Genomic DNA, 23761 nt, shown 5'->3' with positions numbered 1-23761 from the left:
CCGTCCCTCCCCGATAAAACGCACAGCTCCAGCAGCTGCAACTTCTCCGGTCCACAAGCTCACACTTCTCCAGTGTGTAGAGGCAGTATTTCCCCTTCTCTCTTCCTCTTGTCTATATCCCTCGGCTTTGTTTTCTGGATTTATTCACCCGGCCTCATTTTATGTGTTTAAAAGGGAACAAAAGATGAAGTGTGTGACACTCTGGAACAATTTCTCTCACTCAAATATATCTATTTAGTGAAGTGAAATAAAGAGCAATTAAAGAATAAGGGAGAAGCCACTGTCACCCTTCTGACAGGAGAATAAACTCGCCCATGGCTGTTCATCCACAGAAAGTTTAAACATAATCTTCCTGCACGGGATCCTTCCGCGCGGAAAGCAAACGTGATAACGGCTCCACTGCGGAAACCGCTCTGACCAGAGGGCAGCTGACCAGTGAATGCCTTCTGTGCTGATCGGGAATGTGTTGGCTCACCTTAAACAACTTCTGTCCCTCACTGACAGCTGTCAATCCTTCTCCTCCGCTGCCCTTTACACAAACATGTCACTGATCCCCACCCACCACCCCACATCCCCATCGTGTTATCTTCCATGTTAGCACAGTGGGGCCGCGGAGACACCTACTCTCTCCCCACGGTTAGTGAACTCAGTCAGTCTGTAAAATTAAAGGGGAACAAGTGTCCCGCAAAGGGCAGGGGAAGGAAGAGAGTCTGTAACCTGGGTTTAATTGTTTGTCAAAGGCTACCCGTCCTGTTGTGTATTTCCAGCAGTTTCCTACTTTCACAGGTGGAGATACCGGGGCTGGACCATGCTCCTAAAATACAATGAGGTCGGGATAAAAGTTCCTCACATACTCAGGGCAAATTAAATGATTGAAGTTCTACAATGGATTAATTAATGATGCTTAAATCAATGAATCTTTTTTTCCACATGAGATGCATGTAACTCTTTCTTCTAAGGTGTTAATTTTGATGGAAGTGCAATTTCCCTGGCCGGAAATCGACCCAGGGCCGCGGTGGTGAGAGCGCCGAATCCTCATCAGTGGACCACCAGGGAACGCTGCATTGCTGCATCGCTGCATCGTAATGCTTGGTGTCATTATTGTCCTTTTCAATCCACTTGTTTCACAACGAAACACATTGTAACCGTGATCTGAATTTAACGCTTCGTCATTCTTTGAAATCACCTTTAAATGATTGGGTAAAACCACTCCTTGTACCACCGAAAAACAGCTTCGATTCCAGGTCAGGGCGGTAACTTCTGTAACAGTTTTTTCAATTCAAAACCTTATAAAATTGAAGACATGCAGCTAATAAGAAAAAATAAGAATTAATTAAATCACAGTTAAATAACCGATAACCTTTTTCAGGATGAAATAAATATTAATATAGCTACTGAGGGACAGTAGTATCTTTAATCATTCATTTTCTCTTTACATGTGATGAATTTTTATCCCGATCTCATTTACATGCTGTATGAGAAATTGTAAGTGTTTATGACTCAGTTGAAAAACCATTGATTGTGTGTGTGTCTATTCTTGATAGGAGGAGCACTTGAGACCGAAGTTCCAGTTCGATATATGCATCAATAGAATCAATTTTCAGCAGTTCCTTTAAACCCAATAACATAATTTATTTTGATTGGACTGGATGGAAGAACATGATCCATGTAAATTTTTTTTATCGTTTTACTTGTGCTGAATGCTCATAAAAGTATTGGAGTGGGAACTCACTGGATAACAGAAAAGCTTGCAATGTTTGCGGAATATATTCGTGCAGCCAAAATGCACAATGACAAACCGGAACTGTGCGGCACCGAATCCTCGGGGAAAAACATTAAAAGGCTTCGCCCGGAGATGGGTTTGGATTACCCACCTTTCAGTTACCAGCCGAATGCGCTAAACCATTGCACCACAGATACACAATGCAAGACATGCAAAACCAGGGTGTCAGTCAGTTAAAGCTTCCGATTGCTCCGATCGGGATGGAACTTATCCACTCTCAGTTGTACTTTTCCCAAGTAAAGGCTGGGACATTCATTGTGGATATGTGGAAGCAGTCTGGTCCCGCACACTGCAGACACTTCCATGTCACCACCAACCAGCTCTCCCACAACCGGTGTGATCTACATTCCAGCCTTCCAGTGCCTTGTCTGTGACGAAGTATGTTTCAAAAGTTTTGGAATAGTTGGTTCCATGGTGTAATGGTGAGCCCTCTTGATTTTAAATCTAGCGATCTGAGTTTAAATCTCGGTGAAACCTAAATTCTTGTTGTCCCAGCTGCTGAAAATTTGGGACAAACAAGTGAAAGACACCTGGTGCTGGTGGGCAGTTTTGTTGCCTTTTTCATTGATGCTTGATCTACAAGTCTAGTTGTCAAATTGTGTGCTCAACCGTCAGTTATCTGCTACAAATCAGCGGAGGACAAATCACTTTTTTGTCTAATGCTGCCTTTGCTTGCACAATGTGTGCTGAGATTATCTGTGCAATATGCATTCCGCAGGATGAATAAAAGCAATGCTTTTTGAAATGCAGGCACTGCATGTTTTGCACTCGACAAAACGTTGCATTTTCTTTTCATTAATTTTACATTAATGCATTGCAATGCCAACGCACTTTTTACGTGGCAAGATCGATAATTTGCAGAGCGTAATGAAGACATCGCAAAGTTTCTTTTTAAAGAATGGACTCAGTCGAGAATATTTTGTGGATTTTATTTTTCTGAGGCTATTTTCCCTGTGCTGGGAACACCCTGCGCAGATATGTGAAAAAGCTGGTTTTGTTAAAACTCCAGAGACCGCATGGCAGTTCGCTGGGACAAAAGAGCTGTCAGTCATCCATTGACAAAAGAGCTGTCGGCCAGGAAGGGGGGCCACTGACAAAGCCACTCTAATTTGTAAAAGCACTTCTCACCTCCATCTCAGAAGGAGACACAGAACAATGAACCCACCAGCCTGGCCAGCCAAGGAGGAGCTGGTACTTTCCCAACACAAAGGCTCAGAGAGATGCCCAGACGAAGGGCCATCAGCCCAATGCATGGGTGGGATGGCCCATCACTGACTAAGTACCCGTGCTTAGAAACAAAGGGGTTTTAAAGATTGGCGGGAAAGATAGGGGTAGCAAGACTCCCAGAAAGACAGGGTCCTTTCCACTTTATTTTTAGCTTGGAGCTTGGTGTGAAGCTTGGAGCTTGCAGCTTGCAGCTTGTGTCTAGAGAGAGCCCCCTCTCCCTCTCGCTCTCGCTCCACCGATCGATGTACCAGAGGAAGGGGCTGCAGTACTACAGAAGATGCCACTGAGACTGAAGACCAGGCAGTGACTTCCTACAGCTGAGTTGAGCAAGGAAACGGGCTGCGTGTGGTGGTGAACATGGTCGCGTGTGTCCCGAGCCAGTAACCAGATATCCCAGGCCAGCTGGGTAAGGGCTCAGGGTATTCTCAGAAGTGAAGCTTTCCAGGGCTATTCTGGGGAGGGTAATTCATTGGTAGGGGTGGGGTTAGAATCCACCAGGGAATTACTGCGTGTTTCTCCACAGAGACAGTGATTTTGTTTAGCAGTGCATGTTTTAGACAGTGTATGTTAGACCAAATAAATAGACTACAATTTATCACTGAAGCATCCCTTTCCGTGACTCATTTAATTTACACTCTGAATAATAATTCCCGGATCTAGAACTTTCGTAAGGTGGGGGCGATTCAATCCGTCCATCTGGCAATTGGGCGAGGATCACAAACACTTACAATATTTACGAAAGGATATACTTGCTTTGGAGGCAGTTCAGAGAAGGTTCACTGGGTTGACTCCGGAGATGTGGGGGTTGACTTATGAGAAAAGGTTGAGTAGGTGGGGCCTCTCCTCATTGGAATTCAGAAGAATGAGAGGTGATCTTATCGAAACGTATAAAGTAATGAGGGAGCTTGATAAGGTGGATGCAGAGAGGATGGTTCCACTGATAGGGGAGACTAGAACTAGGGGGCATAATCTCAGAATAAGGGGCTGCCCATTTATATCTGTGATGAGGAGGAATTTCTTCTCTCAGAGGGTTGTAAATCTGTCGAACTCACTGCATCAGAGAGCTGAGAAAGCCACGACATTTAATAAATTTAAGACAGAGATAGCATCTTAACTGATAAGGGAATAAGGCTTATGGGGAACGGGCAGGGTTGTGGACTTGAGTCCATGATCGGATCAGCCATGATCAGATTAAATGGTGGAGCAGGCTCGAGGGGCCATATGGCCTACTCCTGCTCCTAGTTCTTAAGTTCTTATGTTCTGAATAGCGACACACAAAAAAATGCTTTGATCATGGTTACACCTTATCTTCACGTTTGTCAAACAGTTGGCTCGTTGGTCTCGGGCTGTGATTTCCCTTCGGAATTGTTAATTGAAATTTACGAGGGGGCCCAGAGGAGCCCTGATATTGCTCGCATATTTTGAAATTGCATCGAACTTTTGCAAAGAAGAACTTGCATATCTGCAGCGCCTTTCAGGAACTCTTGACGCCCCAAAGCGCTTTACAGCCATTGAGTTATGTTTGAAGTGTTGTAGTTTGGGGAAAGATGTGCCCAGATCACCAAACATGTACCTCAACTCTTTGCAAAGAGTTTGGTGCAAATAATCAGGCGTCTCAGGGACTTGGACTTTCTTTAAATAAGTTCTGCTTGTACCTGCATTCAAGCTTGAAACAGCAACTGGGCTTCCATCTCACGGGACGTTTGGGGTTGATGTGCGTTGCTTTCAATCTTTGAAATTTCACCAAGCAAAGAAACGGTGAATCCAACTGTCCCTGTAAGCATTTAGTTCCCGTTTAATCACAGGAATATCCGCAGTCAGGAGCTGAAAATGAATTCAAACCTAATACCGGCTTCGGGATAATCAGAATACTTTGTCACAGACAAGGCACCGGAAGGCTGGAAGGTAGATCACACCGGTTGTGGGAGAGCTGGTTGGCGGTGATATGGAAGTGTCTGCAGTGTGCGGGACCAGACTGCTTCCATACATCCACAATGAATGTCCCTCCATTTATTTGGGAAAAGTACAACTGAGAGTGGACAAGTTCCATCCCGGTCGGAGCAATCTGAAGCTTTAACTGACTGACACCCTGGTTTTGGATGTCTTGCGCCTTCGACTTCCATCAGTCTCTGTGGCGCAATGGGTTAGCGCGTTCGTCTGTTAACCGAAAGGTTGGTGGTTCGAGCCCACCCAGAAACGAAGTGTTTAACTGTTTTTCCCCGAGTATTCGGTGCCGCACAGTCCCAGGTTGTCATTGTGCGTTTTGGCTGCACGAATCTATTCCGCAAATGTTGCCAGCAGTGCTGTTGTCCAATTAGTTCCCACTCCAATATTTTATGAGCATTCAGTTCAAGTAAAACGAGAACAATTTTTTACATGGATCATGTTCCATCCAGCCCATTAGAAATAAATTATGTTATTGGGTTTAAAGAAACTGGTGGAAATTGATTCTATTGGTACATATATAGAACTGCAACTTCGGTCTCAAGTGCTCCTCCTATCAAGTATAGACACACACACAATCAATGGTTTTACAACTGAGTCATAAACACTTACAATTTTAAACCATTCTCATACAGCGTGTAAATGAGATAGGGATAAATCTTCATCACATGGAAAGAGAAAATGAATGATTGAGGATACCACTGTTCCTCAGTAATTATATTATTATTTATTTCATTCTGAAGAAGGTTATCGGCTAATTAACGGTGATTAAAATAATTCTTACTTTTGCACGTTGGCTGCATGTCGTCAATTTTATAAGGTTTTGAATTTAAAAATGGGTTACAATGCTGGTTGAATACATGACCCCAAAGTCTTTTTGGGATCACAGGTTGAGTCTCTCTGGTGGTTTACGCTCTCTTGTAGAGCGCCTGAGTTGGGGCTCCGGTTGTTGGGCGCTGGCCTGTGTGTCTGCTGTTTGCGGTGCCTCAGGCCGATCCGGAATGCCCACAGTGACTGGACTCTCCTCCCTTTGGTTCCGGTGTTCGGTCACCTGTGCTGGAGTGAACTCTGTATCATGTTCTTCCTCTGCTTCCTCTATGGGGTTGCTTAACCTCCTTTTTGTTTGATCCACATGTTTGCGGCAGATTTGTCCATTGGTTAGTTTAACTACCAGAATCCTATTGCCCTCTTTGGCAATCACAGTGCCTGCGAGACATTTAGGCCCTGCAGTATAGTTGTGGACAACAACAGAGTCGTTTACACCAATATATCATGCCCCCGCATTCCTGTCATGGTAGTTATATTGTGATTGGCGCCTGCTCTCAACAATTTCTTTCATGGTGTGGTGTATAAGGGATAACGGCATTTGAGCATCCTTATCATTCGCAGCCCTGCGGGTGGAACCCCTGTGAGCGAGTGTGGTCGGGATCTATTGGCCAACAGGAGGCGTGATAAGTGGCTTTGTAGGGAACCCCCTTGGATTCTGAGCATCCCCTGTTTGATTATCTGCACTTTTCGTTCTGCCTGGCCGTTTGAGGCTGGCTTGAACGGTGCCTTTCTGACATGGTTAATTCCATTGCCTGCCATGAAGTCCTGGAATTCAGTGCTTGTGAAGCACAGGCCATTGTCGCTGACCAAGATGTCCGGTAGACCGTGGGCGGCGAACATTGCCTGTAGACTTTCTACCGTGGCAGAGGATGTGCTTGAATTTAAAATGTCACACTCGATCCATTTGGAGTGAGCGTCTACTACAACCAAAAACATTTTTCCGATGAAAGGACCTGTGTAGTCATCATGGATGCGTGACCAAGGCTTGGCGGGCCATGGCCAGGGGCTAATGGGGGCTTCCCTGGGCGCATTGCCCAGCTGGGCACACATGTTGTACCTGCGAACACAAACTTCCAGATCTGCATCTATCCCTGGCCACCAAACATGTGACCTGGCAATTGCCTTCATCATGACAATGCCCGGATGCTCATTGTGGAGTACTCTGATGAACACCTCTCTGCCCATCTGGGGCATGACTACGCGGTTTCCCCACAGTAGGCAATCGGCCTGAATCGAGAGTTCATCCCTGCCCCTGTGAAATGGTTTAAATTCCTCAGGGCATGCCCTGTACGTGGCTGCCCAGTCCCCATTCAGGACACATTTTTTGACTAGAGACAATGGCGGGTCTCTCTTTGTCCAGACTTTAGTGTGACGGGCTGTCACGGGTGAGCCATAGCTTGCGAAAGCTTCAACAGCCATGACCATCTCAGCGGCATGCTAGGTAGCCCCCTCAGTGGTGGCTGGTGGGAGCCTGCTGAGTGCATCGGCGCAGTTTTCAGTGCCCGGTCTGTGCCGAATTGTGCAGTCATAGGTGGCTGACGTGAGTGACCACCTCTGTATGCGGACCGATGCGTCTACATTTATGGCCTTTTTGACGGCCAAAAGGGACGTGAGGGGTTTGTGATCTGTCTCCAGCTCAAATTTCCTGCCAAACAGGTACTGGTGCATTTTGTTTACCGAATATACACATGCGAGCGCCTCCTTTTCTATCATCCCGTAGCCCCTTTCTGCCTGGGACAGACTTCTGGAGGCATAAGCTACCGGCTGTAACTGACCCTTGGCATTGACATGCTGCAACACACACCCGACACCATAGGACGACGCATCGCACGTTAACACAAGTTTCTTACATGGGTCATATCGCGTTAACAGTTTGTTGGAACATAACAAATTGTGTGCTCTATTAAAAGCCCTTTCCTGGCTGTCCCCTCAGACCCATTCGAGACCTTTGCTTAGGAGCACGTGGAGCGACTCTAGCAGCGTGCTCAATTTGGGAAGAAAGTTACCAAATAGTTCGCGAGCCCCAGGAACAAACGCAGGTCCGTCGTGTTACGGGGTCTGGGTGCTCTCTGCATCGCTTCCGTCTTGGACGCAGTAGGGCTCATCCCGTCTACTACTACCCTCATCCTCAGTAATTCTACCTCTGGAGCTAGGAAGATGCACTTCGCCTTTTTCAGTCGCAGCCCTACCCGGTCCAGTCTGCGTAGCACCTCCTCCAGGTTGTGGAGGTGTTCTTCAGTCTCGTAACCCGTGATGAGGATGTCGTCCTGAAAAACCACCGTCCCTGGAATCGACATGAGGAGGCTTTCCATATTTCGTTGGAAGATCGCGGCGGCCGAGCGAATCCCGAACGGACATCTGTTGTACTCAAACAAACCTTGTGTGTCGTGATGGTGGTCAGCTTCTTCAACTCTCTCGCCAGCTCCTGGGTCATGTAAGCTGAGGTCACGTCCAATTTTGAAAAAAGTTTGCCACCGGATAGCATCGCAAAGAGGTCCTCCGCTCTCGGTAGCGGATACTGGTCTTGGAGTGACACCCGATTGATGGTGGCCTTGTAATCACCATATATCCTGACCGACCCATCCGCCTTGAACACCGGTCACTGAATTCGACTGGCAAAATGATACCTTCCCTCAGCAGGCGGTTCAATTCACCTTCTATCTTTTCCCACATCACGTACGGCACCGCTCTGGCCTTGTGGTGTCCTGGCCTGGCTTCCGGGTTTATGTGAATCACTACCTTGGCCCCCATGAAAGTGCCAATGCCGGGTTGAAATAATGAGTCAAATTTGTGCAGGATCTGTGAGCATGAAACTCGCTCCACAGAGGAAATAGCATTAACATTGCCCCATTTCCAGTTCATGATAGCAAGCCAACTCCTCCACAGTAGTGCGGGACCATCCCCCGGGACAACCCAGAGTGGCAACCTGTTCTCCGAATCTTTGTGAGTCACGATTACTGTGGTGCCGCCAAGCACCGGAATGATCTCCTTGGTGTATGTTCATAGCTGTGCGTCAATCGGTGATAATTTTGGCCCTACTGGCCTTGGACGCCCACAACTTTTCAAACTCTTTGTTACCCATCAGGGACTGGCTAGCCCCCGTGTCTAGCTCCATTGATACTGGGATGCCACTGAGGAGCACTTTCATCATTATCGGTGGCATCCTGGTGTATGAACTGTATACGTGCTCCACATGAACTCACTGAACTTCAGCTTCCAGCGATTTCCCCCAGCGTTCATTTCTGCAATTTCTGTAGGTATTTTGCTCATCTCTGCAATCTCCGTCTCAGTTTGTGCCTCCATGCCTCCAACATGAGCTGTTGTTGGAAACAAAAGATCCGTTGCTAGTCAATCGTCCCTGACTACCCCTGTGACTGTCCTTGAGTGTGCCATTAACAGGTGTTGATGGCCCCATTACTGGCCACATTGTCCCTTGGAATGGTGTGAATCGCCGTTCTGCTTGCCATTATCTCTGTCGAACTCCCCCTCTGGGTTCGACTACATGTTGGGGCATACCCGATTGCCCTTGTCTGCTTGGAGAACTGTGTGCTGCTTCAACAATGTTGATTCTCTGTCCCAACCATTCCTTAACACAGTATCTCTCGTCTATTCTGCTAGCGGCCATGCTCACATGGTTTAAATCCCAGTTTCTCGTCGCCATTGATACATCCTTACTATACAGCAGAAATGCACACGAGGCCCAGGCTTGAGAGAAGGTCAGTCTGTGGCCTGTCCTTTATTCCTGAGCACTCAAGTGATGAAAGTGGGTGGAGCTTCCCCTTTTATACCTGAAGGTCCAGGTTAGAAGTGTCTCCCACAAGTTCACCCCCTAGTGGTCATTGTTCTCACAGTGTACAACTGAGGTCAGATTATATATGGGTTACAATGTTGGTTGAATACATGACAATAAGCACTTAAAATTTTAAACCATTCTCCTAAAATACAGTGTGTAAACGAGATAGGGATAAAAGTTCATCACATGTAAAGAGAAAATTAATGATTGAAGCTAGTAAAAGATCCTCTCGGAATAAGTGATCACTTATTTTAATACAGATTGAGGGTGAGGAAGTAGTGTCTCAAACGAGCGTACTATGCTTAAACAAAGGGGACTACAGTGGGATGAGGGCAGAGTTGGCTAAAGTAGACTGGAAACACAGACGAAACGGTGGCACAATTGAGGAACAGTGGAGGACTTTTAAGGGGTTCTTTCATAGTGCTCAACAAAAATATATTCCAGTGAAAAAGAAGGGCGGTAAGAGAAGGGATAACCAGTCGTGGATAACCAAGGAAATAAAGGAGAGTATCAAATTAAAAACCAATGCGTATAAGGTGGCCAAGGTTAGTGAGAAATTAGAAGATTGGGAAAATTTTAAACGACAGCAAAGAATGACTAAGAAAGCAATAAAGAAAGGAAAGATAGATTACAAAGGTAAACTTGTGCAAAGCATAAAAATGGATAGTTAAAGCTTTTACCGATATATAACACGGAAAAGAGTGACTAAAGTAAATGTTGGTCACTTAGAAGATGAGAAGGGGGATTTAATAATGGGAATCTATATGGGTAGAGCTGCAGAATACCAAAGGGCAAAAAACGTTAGTGGGAGTTGTGTACAGACCTCCAAACAGTAGTAGTGATGTTGGGGAGGGCATCAAACATGAAATTAGAGGTGCGTGCAATAAAGGTGCAGCAGTTATAATGGGTGACTTTAATATGCACATAGATTGGGTTAACCAAACTGGAAGTAATACGGTGGAGGAGGATTTCCTGGAGTGCATAAGGGATGTTTTTTTAGACCAATATGTCGAGGAACCAACTAGGGGGGAGGTCATCTTAGACTGGGTGTTGTGTAATGAGAGAGGATTCATTAGCAATCTCGTTGTGCGAGGCTCCTTGGGGAAGAGTGACCATAATATGGTGGAATTCTGCATTAGGATGGAGAATGAAACAGTTAATTCAGAGACCATGGTCCAGAACTTAAAGAAGGGTAACTTTGAAGGTATGAGGCGTGAATTGGCTAGGATAGATTGGCGAATGATACTGAAGGGGTTGACTGTGGATTGGCAATGGCAGACATTTAGAGACCGCATGGATGAACTGCAACAATTGTACATTCCTGTCTGGCATAAAAATAAAAAAGGGAAGGTGGCTCAACCGTGGCTATCAAGGGAAATCAGGGATAGCATTAAAGCCAAGGAAGTGGCATACAAATTGGCCAGAAATAGCAGCGAACCCAGGGACTGGGAAAAATTTAGAACTCAGCAGAGGAGGACAAAGGGTTTGATTAGGGCAGGGAAAATGGAGTACGAGAAGAAGCTTGCAGGGAACATTAAGACGGATTGCAAAAGTTTCTATAGATCTGTAAAGAGAAAAAGGTTAGTAAAGACAAACGTAGGTCCCCTGCAGTCAGAATCAGGGGAAGTCATAACGGGGAACAAAGAAATGGCAGACCAATTGAACAAGTATTTTGGTTTGGTAATCACTGAGGAGGACACAAACAACCTTTCGGATATAAAAGGGGTCGGAGGGTCTAGTAAGGAGGAGGAACTGAGGGAAATCCTTATTAGTCGGGAAATTGTGTTGGGGAAATTGATGGGATTGAAGGCCGATAAATCCCCAGGGCCTGATGGACTGCATCCCAGAGTACTTAAGGAGGTGGCCTTGGAAATAGCGGATGCATTGACAGTCATTTTCCAACATTCCATTGACTCTGGATCAGTTCCTATGGAGTGGAGGGTAGCCAATGTAACCCCACTTTTTAAAAAAGGAGGGAGAGAGAAAACAGGGAATTATAGACCGGTCAGCCTGACATCGGTACTGGGTAAAATGATGGAATCAATTATTAAGGATGTCATAGCAGTGCATTTGGAAAGAGGTAATATGATAGGTCCAAGTCAGCATGGATTTGTGAAAGGGAAATCATGCTTGACAAATCTTCTGGAATTTTTTGAGGATGTTTCCAGCAGAGTGGACAAGGGAGAGCCAGTTGATGTGGTATATTTGGACTTTCAGAAGGCTTTCGACAAGGTCCCACACAAGAGATTAATGTGCAAATTTAAAGCACATGGGATTGAGGGTAGTGTGCTGACATGGATTGAGAACTGGTTGTCAGACAGGAAGCAAAGATTAGGAGTAAATGGGGACATTTCAGAATGGCAGGCAGTGACTAGTGAGGTACCGCAAGGTTCTGTGCTGGGGCCCCAGCTGTTTACACTGTACATTAATGATTTAGACGAGGGGATTAAATGTAGTATCTCCAAATTTGCGGATGACACTAAGTAGGGTGGCAGTGTGAACTGCGAGGAGGATGCTATGAGGCTGCAGCGCGACTTGGATAGGGTGGGTGCGTGGGCAAATGCATGGCAGATGAAGCATAATGTGGATAAATGTGAGGTTATTCACTTTGGTGGTAAAAACAGAGAGACAGACTATTATCTGAATGGTGACAGATTAGGAAAAGGAGAGATGCAAAGAGACCTGGGTGTCATGGTACATCAGTCATTGAAGGTTGGCATGCAGGTACAGCAGGCGGTTAAGAAAGCAAATGGCATGTTGGCCTTCATAGCGAGGGGATTTGAGTATAGGGGCAGGGAGATGTTGCTACAATTGTACAGGGCCTTGGTGAGGCCACACCTGGAGTATTGTGTACAGTTTTGGTCTCCTAACCTGAGGAAGGACATTCTTGCTATTGAGGGAGTGCAGCGAAGGTTCACCAGACTGATTCCCGGGATGGCGGGACTGACCTATCAAGAAAGATTGGATCAACTGGGCTTGTATTCACTGGAGTTCAGAAGAATGAGAGGGGACCTCATAGAAACGTTTAAAATTCTGACGGGGTTAGACAGATTAGATGCAGGAAGAATCTTCCCAATGTTGGGGAAGTCCAGAACCAGGGGACACAGTCTAATGATAAGGGGGAAGCCATTTAGGAACGAGAGGAGGAAGAATTTCTTCACCCAGAGTGTGGTGAACCTGTGGAATTCTCTACCACAGAAAGTTTTTGATGCCAATTCACTAAATATATTCAAAAAGGAGTAGATGAAGTCCTTACTACTAGGGGAATCAAGGCGTATGGTGAGAAAGCAGGAATGGGGTACTGAAGTTACATGTTCAGCCAGGAACTCATTGAATGGTGGTGCAGGCTAGAAGGGCCGAATGGCCTACTCCTGCACCTATTTTCTATGTTTCTATGTTTCTAAATGTGGAAATGGCTGAGACCTTAAACAATTATTTTGCTTCGGTCTTCACAATGGAAGACACAGAAACCATGCCAGAAATTGCTGGTCACAGGAATGTGGGAAGAGAGGACCTTGAAACAATCACTGTCACTCGGGGTTAGTGCTGGACAGGCTAATGGGACTCAATGTAGACAAGTCCCCTGGTCCTGATGAAATGCCGGTATTAAAAGAGATGCCGGAAGTTATAGCAGATGCATTCGTTATAATCTACAAAAATTCTCTGGACTCTGCGGAGGTACCAGCGGATTGGAAAGCAGCTAATATAACGCCTCTGTTTAAAAAAGGGGGCAGACAAAAGGCAGATAACTATAGGCTGGTTAGTTTAACATCTGTAGTAGGGAAAATGCTTGAAACTATCATGAAGGAAGAAATAGTGGGACATCAAGATAGGAATAGTGCAATCAAGCAGACGCAGCTTGGATTCATGAAGGGGAAATCATGTTTAACTAATTTATTGGAATTCTTTGAGGATATAACGAGCATGTTGGATGTGTACCGATGGATGTGGTGTATTTAGATTTTCAAAAGGCATTCGATAAGGTACCACACAAAAGGTTACTGCAGAAGATAAAGATACGCGGAGTCAGTGGAAATGTATTAGCATGGATAGAGAATTGGCTGGCTAACAGAAAGCAGAGAGTCGGGATAAATGTGCCCTTTTCGGGTTGGAAATCGGTGGTTAGTGGTGTGCCACAGGAATCGGTGCTGGGACCACAACTGTTTACAATATACATAGATGACCTGGAAGAGGGGACAGAGTGTAGTGCAACAAAATTTGCAGATGACACAAAGATTAGTGGGAAAGCAGGTTGTGTAGAGGACAGAGAGGCTGCAAAGAGATTTAGATAGGTTAAATGAATGGGCTAAGGTTTGGCAGATGGAATACAATGTCGGAAAGTGTGAGGTCATCCACCTTGGGAAAAAAAAACAGTAAAAAGGGAATATTATTTGAATGGGGAGAAATTGCAACATGCTGCGGTGCAGAGGGACCTGGGGATCCTTGTGCATGAATCCCAAAAAGTTAGTTTGCAGGTGCAACAGGTAATCAGGAAGCCGAATGGAATGTTGGCCTTCATTGCGAGAGGCATGGAGTACAAAAGCAGGGAGGTCCTGCTGCAACTGTATAGGGTATTGGTGAGGACGCACCTGGAGTACTGCGTGCAGTTTTGGTCACCTTACTTAAGTAAGGATATACTAGCTTTGGAGAGGGTACAGAGACAATTCACTCGGCTGATTCCGGAGATGAGTGGGTTACCTTATGATGATAGATTGAGTAGACTGGGTCTTTACTCGTTGGAGTTCAGAAGGATGAGGGGTGATCTTGTAGAAACATTTAAAATAATGAAAGGGATAGACAAGATAAAGGCAGAGAGATTGTTTCCACTGGTCGGGGAGACTAGAACTTGGGGGCACAGCCTCAAAATACGGGGGAGACAATTTAAAACCGAGTTGAGAAGGAATGCCTTCTCCCAGAGGGTTGTGAATCTGTGGAATTCTCTGCCCAAGGAAGCAGTTGAGGCTAGCGCATTGAATGTATTCAAGTCACAGATAGATAGATTTTTAACCAATAAGGGAATTAAGGGTTATGAGGAGCGGGCGGATAAGTGGAGCTGAGTCCACGGCCAGATCAGCCATGATCTTGTTGAATGGCGGAGCAGGCTCGAGGGGCTAGATGGCCGACTCCTGTTCCTAATTCTTCTGTTCTTATGTTCTTATGTACCACTATCCCTCAGTAACCATATTATCATTTCTTTAATTCTGCAAAAGAAAGTTATCGGTTCATTGAACATGATTAAATGAATTAATTTTTTCACATTAGCTGTATGTTGACATTTATATAGGGCTATTAGTTTGAAAACTGTGTTGTAAATAGTATCTCCATGACCAAGAATCGAACCTGTGTTGCGGTGGTACAAGGGGTGGATTCAGTGAATCATTTGAATGTGATTTCAAGTGGCGTTTACTGTAGTGTATGTAGGCACCTTGCGTAATGACTCCACAAGGCAGGGTATGATACTTAAACTGTGTAGACCTGTTGTCATTTATTTGAAGCTCCTCGAGTGAGGACACCAAGCTGTGAGCTCCTTTATATACTGGGTTGCAGGTAACCTTTCAGTCTCAAGCAGCATCACCCTCTGGTGCAGGTAAGGTGTGTAGAGTGCAAGAGTCGATTCAGTGTTGCATAGCAGTGTTACAGACATCACACAGTAAACAGGCATGCATACACAACAGTTACAATCTTTTTCGGTGTGAATCAAGTGAACTGAAAATGACAATAATGTCATGAACTATAATGATGCAGCAGTAAAACGGTCTATCGGTCCCTGGTTGTCGAGTGGTAAGGATTCAATACTCTCAACGTTGTGTCCTGGATTCAATTCCCACCCTGGGAAGTTGTACTTTTAATTCAAAACCTTATAAAAAAAAGAGTTCATTTATTTTACAGATCTATATGCAAATCATGTATAAAAAATAAGAATCATTGACTTGAACATCATTAATTAATACATAAATTATTTTGTAAATCTTTTACCATTTATTTTGCCATAAGCCTGTGAGGAAATTTTTTCCGATCTCATTGGGTTTAATTGTGGTACAAATGACGAACCGGGGGCTGGGTTCAGGAAAGGTTTACGTAGTGCAGCCATTATCATGTTCACCTCCCACATGAAATGTCCCTGGTTTGAGCCTGGGCGCGTGCTTTATTTTAGAATATATTTGCTGTGAAATACATTGAACAAAAGTAGCCCCAGGTTCCGTGTCTTATGAGCAATGAACATTTTAAACCAATCTCCTAAAATACAGGGTGAGTAAAGTCAGATTTAAGGATTGAGTCGGCACAACTAGAGCTTTCTGATCCAGAAGATTCGGGGGGTGCGTTAATATGGGAGTTTAACGACTTTGAAAGGAACATTTTTGACTTGTGCAGCTTCGGTCAGAGAAATGTTTGTGAAAAGATTTTTTCACAGAAAGGGATTCAGAATTACACCTTCTGGCTTAACACTTCTCTCTGGGCATTAAGTTCAGTAGTGGTTTCTGTAGTGTAGTGGTTATCACGTTCGTCTCACACACGAAACGGCCCCGGTTCAAACCCGGGCCGAAACATCATTTTAGAATATATTTGCTGTGAAATAAATTGAAAAAAGTACCCCACGTTCCTTGTCTTCTGAGCAATGAACATTTGAAACCAATTTCAAAAATTCAGAGTGTGTCAAGTCAGATCGGGTGTAAAATATCATATATGATGAAAGCTCCTGAAATTATTACAGTTCAGTTATTGAAGTATTGAGTGTAAGTCTGCAAAACAATCTGGGTGGGAATATTGGCCCAAAAATTCCGGTTGGAGGCTTCCCGCGGACAATTCCCTTCCGATCGGTGATGTTTTAATCACCCCACCTCCCACAGAGTTTAATTAATTGCATGTAATTATTTGAAAAAAATTTTAATTTAAAAGTTACTTTCCGAACTCGGGCTCCCTCTGTGATTGCCTCACCACTAAACGAGCAGGATACACATTCAATAATTTAATTCCAGGCTTCATATTTTCTTTGCTGTTTCACAATAACCAGACCTATGCTCCAAAATCTGTCTCACCGTTTCCCCGGTGTCAGTCAGAGAAGCACATGGGACTGAATCAGTGACTTTGCTTTTTCAACCTGTCTTCTGAAGCGCCGAACGGTCCCACTCCGACAGTCAATGAACTGTTGGGACGTTAGTGTATCCAGGCTGCGGGTGGCTACCCCGAGCGCAGCAGAGGAGTTTCTGCATTAGTTCTGGGTGGAGGCAGTATTTCCCCTTCTCTCTTCCTCTTGTCTATATCCCTCGGCTTTGTTTTCTGGATTTATTCCCCCGGCCTCATTTTATGTGTTTAAAATGGAACAAAAGATGAAGTGTGCGACACTCTGGAACAATTTCTCTCACTCAAATATATCTATTTAGTGAAGTGAAATAAAGAGCAATTAAAGAATAAGGGAGAAGCCACTGTCGCTCTTTTGACAGGAGAATAAACTCGCCCATGACTGTTCATCCACAGCAAGTTTAAACATAATCTTCCTGCACGGGATGCTTTCACGTGGAAAGCAAACGTGATAAGGGCTCCACTGCGGAAACCGCTCTGACCAGAAGTACAGCAGAGGGCAGCTGACCAGTGAATGCCTTCTGTGCTGATCGGGAATGTGTTGGCTCACCTTAAACAACTTCTGTCCCTCACTGACAGCTGTCAATCCTTCTCCTCCGCTGCCCTTTACACAAACATGTCACTGATCCCCACCCACTATCCCACATCCGTATCGTGTTATCTTCCATGTTAGCACAGTGGGGCCGCGGAGACACCTACTCTCTCCCCGCGGTTAGTGAACTCAGTCAGTCTGTAAAATTAAAGGGGAACAAGTGTCCCGCAAAGGACACGGGAAAGAAGAGAGTCTGTAACCTGGGTTTAATTGTTTGTCAAAGGCTACCGTCCTGTTGTGTATTTCCAGCAGTTTCCTACTTTCACAGGTGGAGATACCAGGGCTGGACCATGCTCCTAAAATACAATGAGGTCAGGATAAAAGTTCCTCACATACTCAGGGCAAATTAAATGATTGAAGTTCTACAATGGATTAATTAATGATGTTTAAATCAATGAATCTTTTTTTCCACATGAGATGCATGTAACTCTTTCTTCTAAGGTTTTAATTTTGATGGAAATGCAATTTCCCTGGCCGGAAATCGACCCAGGGCCGCGGTGGTGAGAGCGCCGAATCCTAATCACTGGACCACCAGGGAACGCTGCATTGCTGCATCGCTGCATCGTAATGCTTGGTGTCATTATTGTCCTTTTCAATCCACTTGTTTCACACCGAAACACATCGTAACCTTGATCTGAATTTAACTTCACGTGATTCTTTTGAAATCACCATTAAATGATTTGGTAAAACCACTCCTTCTGCCACCGAAAAACAGCTTCGATTCCAGGTCAGGGCGGTAACTTCTGTAACAGCTTTTTTCAATTCAAAACCTTATAAAATTGACGACATGCAGCTAATATGAAAAAATAAGAATTCATTTAATCACCGTTAAATAACCGATAACCTTTTTCAGGATGAAATAAATAATAATATAGTTACTGAGGGACAGTAGTATCTTTAGTCATTCATTTTCTCTTTACATGTGATGAATTTTTATCCCTATCAAATTTACATGCTGTATGAGAAATTGTAAGTGTTTATGACTCAGTTGTAAAACCATTGATTGTGTGTGTGTCTATTCTTGATAGGAGGAGCACTTGAGACCGAAGTTCCAGTTCGATATATGCATCAATAGAATCAATTTTCAGCAGTTCCTTTAAACCCAATAACATAATTTATTTTGATTGGACTGGATGGAGGAACATGATCCATGTAACAAATTGTTATCGTTTTACTTGTGCTGAATGCTCATAAAAGTATTGGAGTGGGAACTCACTGGATAACAGCAAAGCTTTCAATGTTTGCGGAATATATTTGTGCAGCCAAAATGCACAATGACAACCCGGAACTGTGCGGCACCGAATCCTCGGGGAAAAACATTAAAAGGCTTCGCCCGGAGATGGGTTTGGATTACCTACCTTTCAGTTACCAGCCGAATGCGCTAAACCATTGCGCCACAGATACACACTGCAAGACATGCAAAACCAGGGTGTCAGTCAGTTAAAGCTTCAGATTTCTCCGACCGGGATGGAACTTATCCACTCTCAGTTGTACTTTTCCCAAATAAAGGGTGGTGCATTCATTGTGGATGTGTGGAAGCAGTCTGGTCCCGCAAACTGCAGACACTTCCATGTCACCACCAACCAGCTCTCCCACAACCGGTGTGATCTACCGTCCAGCCTTCCAGTGGCTTGCCTGTGAAGAAGTATGTTTCAAATGTTTTGGAATAGTTGGTTCCATGGTGTAATGGTGAGCCCTCTTGACTTTAAATCTACTGATTTGAGTTCAAATCTCAGTGAAACCTAAATTCTTGTTCTCCCATGTCGAAATCTCGACCTCCGAAAAGAATGACTCCGACACTTACAGCTCCGGTAGAAGTTTCCTTTTTAATTTACTTGCTCGCAAGGGGTAGGTTTCACTCAGTCAAGGGCTAAGTGAACACCTCCGAAATGGTTCAGTTTAACAAGATATTTATACAGTAAAACCAAAGTTCTGGCCTCTCCCTGTGTATTGCTGTCTCACAGTCAGTGAATACAGATAAAGAGTTAATTACTATATCCTGGTCCTGACATGGTTTACAGATATTTCCTTTTGTCAGGGTAATCAGGAAGCCAAACGGCCATTACTCCATGAGTCATAAGTAATGGGCTATCACCTGTCTTGTATTGTGTCAGGATTGTTTCAATTTCCTGGTCAGTTTATCTGTTTGCATCAAATGGATGAGGTCTCGGAAAGAGATAATGGCTAGAAGATAAGGGTGGGGTGACATGGAACTCCTGTAGTGTAGACAATAGGAGAGCACCATGGGGGGGTTACTTGTCTCAGCATGAGTTGTCTCCTAGCTGTCTGATGGCCATCAGCCATCTCACAGCAGGTTTAGCTGTTTATGCAAGCTGACTGCTAAAATGCAGAAAGTTCTGGAAGGGCCAGGACTCCATTTTAATCAAAAGGCACACAAATACCGTATGGTATCAGCTTCGATAAAAATACTTTCCACATTCCCCCATTTTGTCCTTCACAAGGACAACTCAATCCATTCTGATGTTGTACAGTCTCTCCATTTCCATTTCCACACAAGAGCCTTCAGCAGTTGTTGCTACCATAACTCTAGCCGTGGTCTCGGTAGGTAACATAGTTTCTCCCACCCTGGCACAGCAACACTTAACGATGACAAATAATAGATACAGGGCGAAGACTATCAGCAGGAATATGATCAAACCCTGTACCACATATTTCCCCTGGGCTCCCAACCATCCTGATGTTTTCAGCTAGACTGCCGATATCTTCTGATTTATCTGGGATATACGTACAGCATTCTTCACCTATTAATGCGCATGTTCCTCCCTCCTTGGCTAGGAGATAATCTAAGGCCATACGATTTTGGAGAGCCACTGTTCGAATAGCTACCATTTCGTCATTTATCCCTTCAAAGGCTTGGGAAGTTGCGTTGTCTACTGATTCTACTAAGTTAGCCAGTTCCCGTAACTGCCATTCGGTCAATGCTATTCCATAGGGTGGCACCATTACCTTGAATATTCCGTTTAGCCACCTCAAATCCCGTTTAAATCTGTGGCTTCCATAGGCCTCCCTTAGAGTCCTGACTGATCTGATAAGGGGTACCACATATCCTTAGTAACAGGACTCTGTCCAGTTGGCTGGTAACCATGGGTAGGCTTTATGGCCACAAAAAAAGTAGGTGCAATTATAGGACGTCAGCTCCTGGTCCTTTCGCACTGTCCCTACTCGAGTGGTCTCACCTTCCCACCCTTTACCTGGGGCTTTGTTATGGACCGTTGTCCAGCCAACGGTTGCTATCTTTCTCTCAGTGGGATTAGTTGTGGCTTGCCATTTAATCATTTGGGAACACTTGCTGCGTCCCATTTCTGGTCCTTTAGTTTCATTACTCACTAGGCATATTATACCTTCAGGATTTCCTATTCTGGGAGTAATGCTTAGGAAGGGAGGCTGATGGTTATTATCATAATTGGGCTGGTACCATCCCTGCAAGGCTGTAAGTTTATACTCTGCCGACCTCCATTCTGTTTGCTCCTTCGTTTCTGGCCCCTTAGTTAGTTTTGTCCTGTTTTGCACTGTCAACCATTCTACCATTTCTGATTCGTTAAAGGGGACAGATCTCAGGGGAATACCCCCCCTGGAGTGGACAGGTACATGGGAACATAACGAACAACTCGACAAGTTTCTTTCTTGAGCATACCTATGACTCAGAGCCATAAATACGTTTACGTGCAATTCCCTTCAGTGGCGGGTCTGTACCCCTGGTGTAATCAATAATGTGAAGTAAAACCCTGTCAAGCCCAGCACCATCAGTCCCCATAGTCCATACAGTTCCTTATTCAGTCTTCCTTTTTCTGTTCCTCTGATTCCTTCGTCCCTTCCTCCTGGTCGGGTGCCCGTTTGCAATGGGATGCGTGGATCCATGTTGGTCTTTCCTTTACCTTGATTGCAGTATTGGTCGCCAGCAAGACCTGGTATGGTCCTTCGAATCTTGGCTGTAGACTGCTTTTTCTTTTAAAAATCTTGATGTAAACGAATTCCCCTGGCTCCAGGTTATGACACTTCCCTTCCGCTGGCTTGACTTGGGCTTCCTTGACCTGTGATTGAAAGCTGGAAATACATTTTGTTAGTGCACAATAATTCAACATATGTTCCTCCATTTTGTGGATGTCCATCTGTTTTGCAGTAAATGGTGCTGTAAAAGGTAGTCGTTGGGGACGTCCCATAACTATCTCATGCGGTGACAGGCCTGTTGTTCTGTTGGTTGCAGATCGCATTACCATCAAAGCTAAGGGCAGCAGTTCTGTCCATTTCAGTCCAGTTTCATTGCATAGTTTTGCCAGCTTATTTTTAAGCATTCCATTATATCTTTCAACAAGTCCAGCTGATTGTGGATGATAACTGCAATGAAAACGTTGATTAATCTGTAAAGCTTTACACATTTCTCTTATAACTGTTCCCGTGAAATGTGACCCGTTATCACTGGAAAGCTTAGCAGGGATTCCGAAGCGCGGTACAATTTCTTTTAACAAACATTTAGCAACAGTAGTGGCATCGGCCTTTTTACATGGAAAGGCTTCAATCCATCTAGAGAACACATCTACAATAACTCATCCATACTTGAATCCCATACACATAGGTAATTCAATAAAATCCATTTGTAAATGTGCAAAAGGTCCGACTGGATTTGGGTGGGAGGCAGATTCTACTTTTTCCGTCTTACCCGGATTCATTGTCTGACAGGTAACACAATTTTCACAGATTTGTTTTGCAATTGCCGAAATACCTGGTGCATACTAAGTTGCCAAAATATAATCTGCCAATCCCCCTTTGCCTGCATGTGTGAATGTATGAACACATCGGGCAATCCATGGAGTAAGGATCTAGGGGCCACCACGCGGCCGTCATGGTGAACCCATATTCCTTCTGGATTTTTATAACATTGATCCTTCGTCCAGGTCACCACCTCCTCCGTACTGGCCTGTGTCTGAAAGGCCAGCACGTCATTAACAGTGGGTGGCGGGTCTGAGCAATTATTTTTCCTCAGTGGGAACAATGACACCTGCATCCCCCCTTTCGACAGAGCTGCTGACTTAGCTGCATTATCAGCTCTGGCATTCCCAAGTGCCACCTCATTCGACTGGCCTGTATGTGCTTGGGATTTGATAATGGCAAGTTTCAAAGGGCATTGAATGGCTCGCAGGAGATTTTCCACTTGTTCTGCATTTTTGATTGTCTGAGCCTGTTGCATAGCATAATAAGCTGCTGCCAACGAAGGAAGATATCCTGGTAGTCCGCGTGCCACTGGGTCTAGTTAGGTACTGAAATACGCTACCGGTCGCTGCCTGTCCCCATGTAACTGAGTTTAAACAGATTGTGCAAAACCCGACTTGTGATGCACAAATAAGTTGAATAGCTTAGTGTAATCTGGTAATCCCAAGGCGGGTGCTGAAGTGAGGGACTGTTTAAGGTTCTGAAAAGCATTCCGGGATACCTCATTCCAAATCAACTTCTCTGGTAGTGCGGGCATGGACATGTCTAACAGTGGATTAACAATCTCAGAATAACTCATATCCCATTGCCGGCAGTATCCTGTCATGCCGAGGAGGTGTTTCATTTCTCTCTTGGTTACTGGTAGTGGGGCAGAGCATATTGCTTTTACTCAGTCTTCTGTCAATTGTCTCGTATCTCTGACCAATTCGTGCCCTCGATACCGAACCTTTTCTGAGACAAATTATAACTTTGTCTTTGACACCTTGTGTCCTTTCGAGGCCAGAGCTTTTAATAACACAAGGGAGTCTGTTTCGCAGGTCAATTTGGAGGGTGAGGCAAGCAATAAGTCGTCAACATACTGCACAAGTGTAGAACCTGCTGGTAAAATTACATCTTCCAGATCCCTCTTTAGGCATTGTGAGAATATGGTAGGGCTCTCGGTAAATCCCTGCGGGAGTCTTGTCCACGTATATTGGCGTCCTTTATACGTGAAGGCAAACAGGAATTGGGACTCTGGGTGAATGGGTATTGAGAAAAATGCTGAACACAGATCAACTACTGTGTAATACGTTGATGATGCCGGAATACTGGCAAGTATAATTGCCGGGTTGGGTACCACTGGATAAGTTGGGAATACCGAATGATTCACGGCTCGTAGGTCTTGGACAAATCTCCATTTGTCACTATTGGGCTTCTGCACCGGAAAGATCGGTGTGTTACATGGACTTCTAGTTGGAACGATTACTCCCTGGGCCTGCAGGGACTTAATGACTGGCTCAATACCTTGTTCTGCGGCTGGGGACAAGGGGTATTTAGGCTTCTTGGGGAGCGGGGCGGTTGAATTGATCGCTACCTTATAGGGTTGTGCAGTGAGCATCCTTCCTACTTCATTAGCGTGTGTAGACCATAGTTGTTCTGGAACTTTAGCAAGAAGCTCTGCTGTGCTTTGTCGTACTGGGAAGCTAGTGGCTGAGAGCATCCTTTCTTCTAAGACAGCATCGAAGTATATTTTCCCATTCAACTTGACCGAATAGCCTCCCCCCCTTTCATGTTGCCCCAAAGTTCC

At 44.7% G+C, this 23761-nt stretch overlaps 2 non-coding genes across 2 annotated transcripts; both read left to right on the top strand.

Annotated features, from left to right (window-relative positions):
* The first annotated feature begins 5135 nt into the window (after positions 1-5135).
* On the top strand, positions 5136-5209 carry trnan-guu (transfer RNA asparagine (anticodon GUU)). The gene has a single exon. It is a non-coding gene; the product is annotated as a tRNA-Asn (tRNA).
* A 10841-nt stretch (positions 5210-16050) lies between these two features.
* On the top strand, positions 16051-16123 carry trnav-cac (transfer RNA valine (anticodon CAC)). Its single transcript has one exon. It is a non-coding gene; the product is annotated as a tRNA-Val (tRNA).
* Positions 16124-23761: the final 7638 nt, after the last annotated feature.

Source organism: Pristiophorus japonicus, unplaced genomic scaffold (assembly GCF_044704955.1).
Source record: "Pristiophorus japonicus isolate sPriJap1 unplaced genomic scaffold, sPriJap1.hap1 HAP1_SCAFFOLD_112, whole genome shotgun sequence".
Classification (NCBI taxonomy): Eukaryota; Metazoa; Chordata; class Chondrichthyes; family Pristiophoridae; genus Pristiophorus; species Pristiophorus japonicus.
This window is presented reverse-complemented; position numbering and strand designations above follow the sequence as displayed.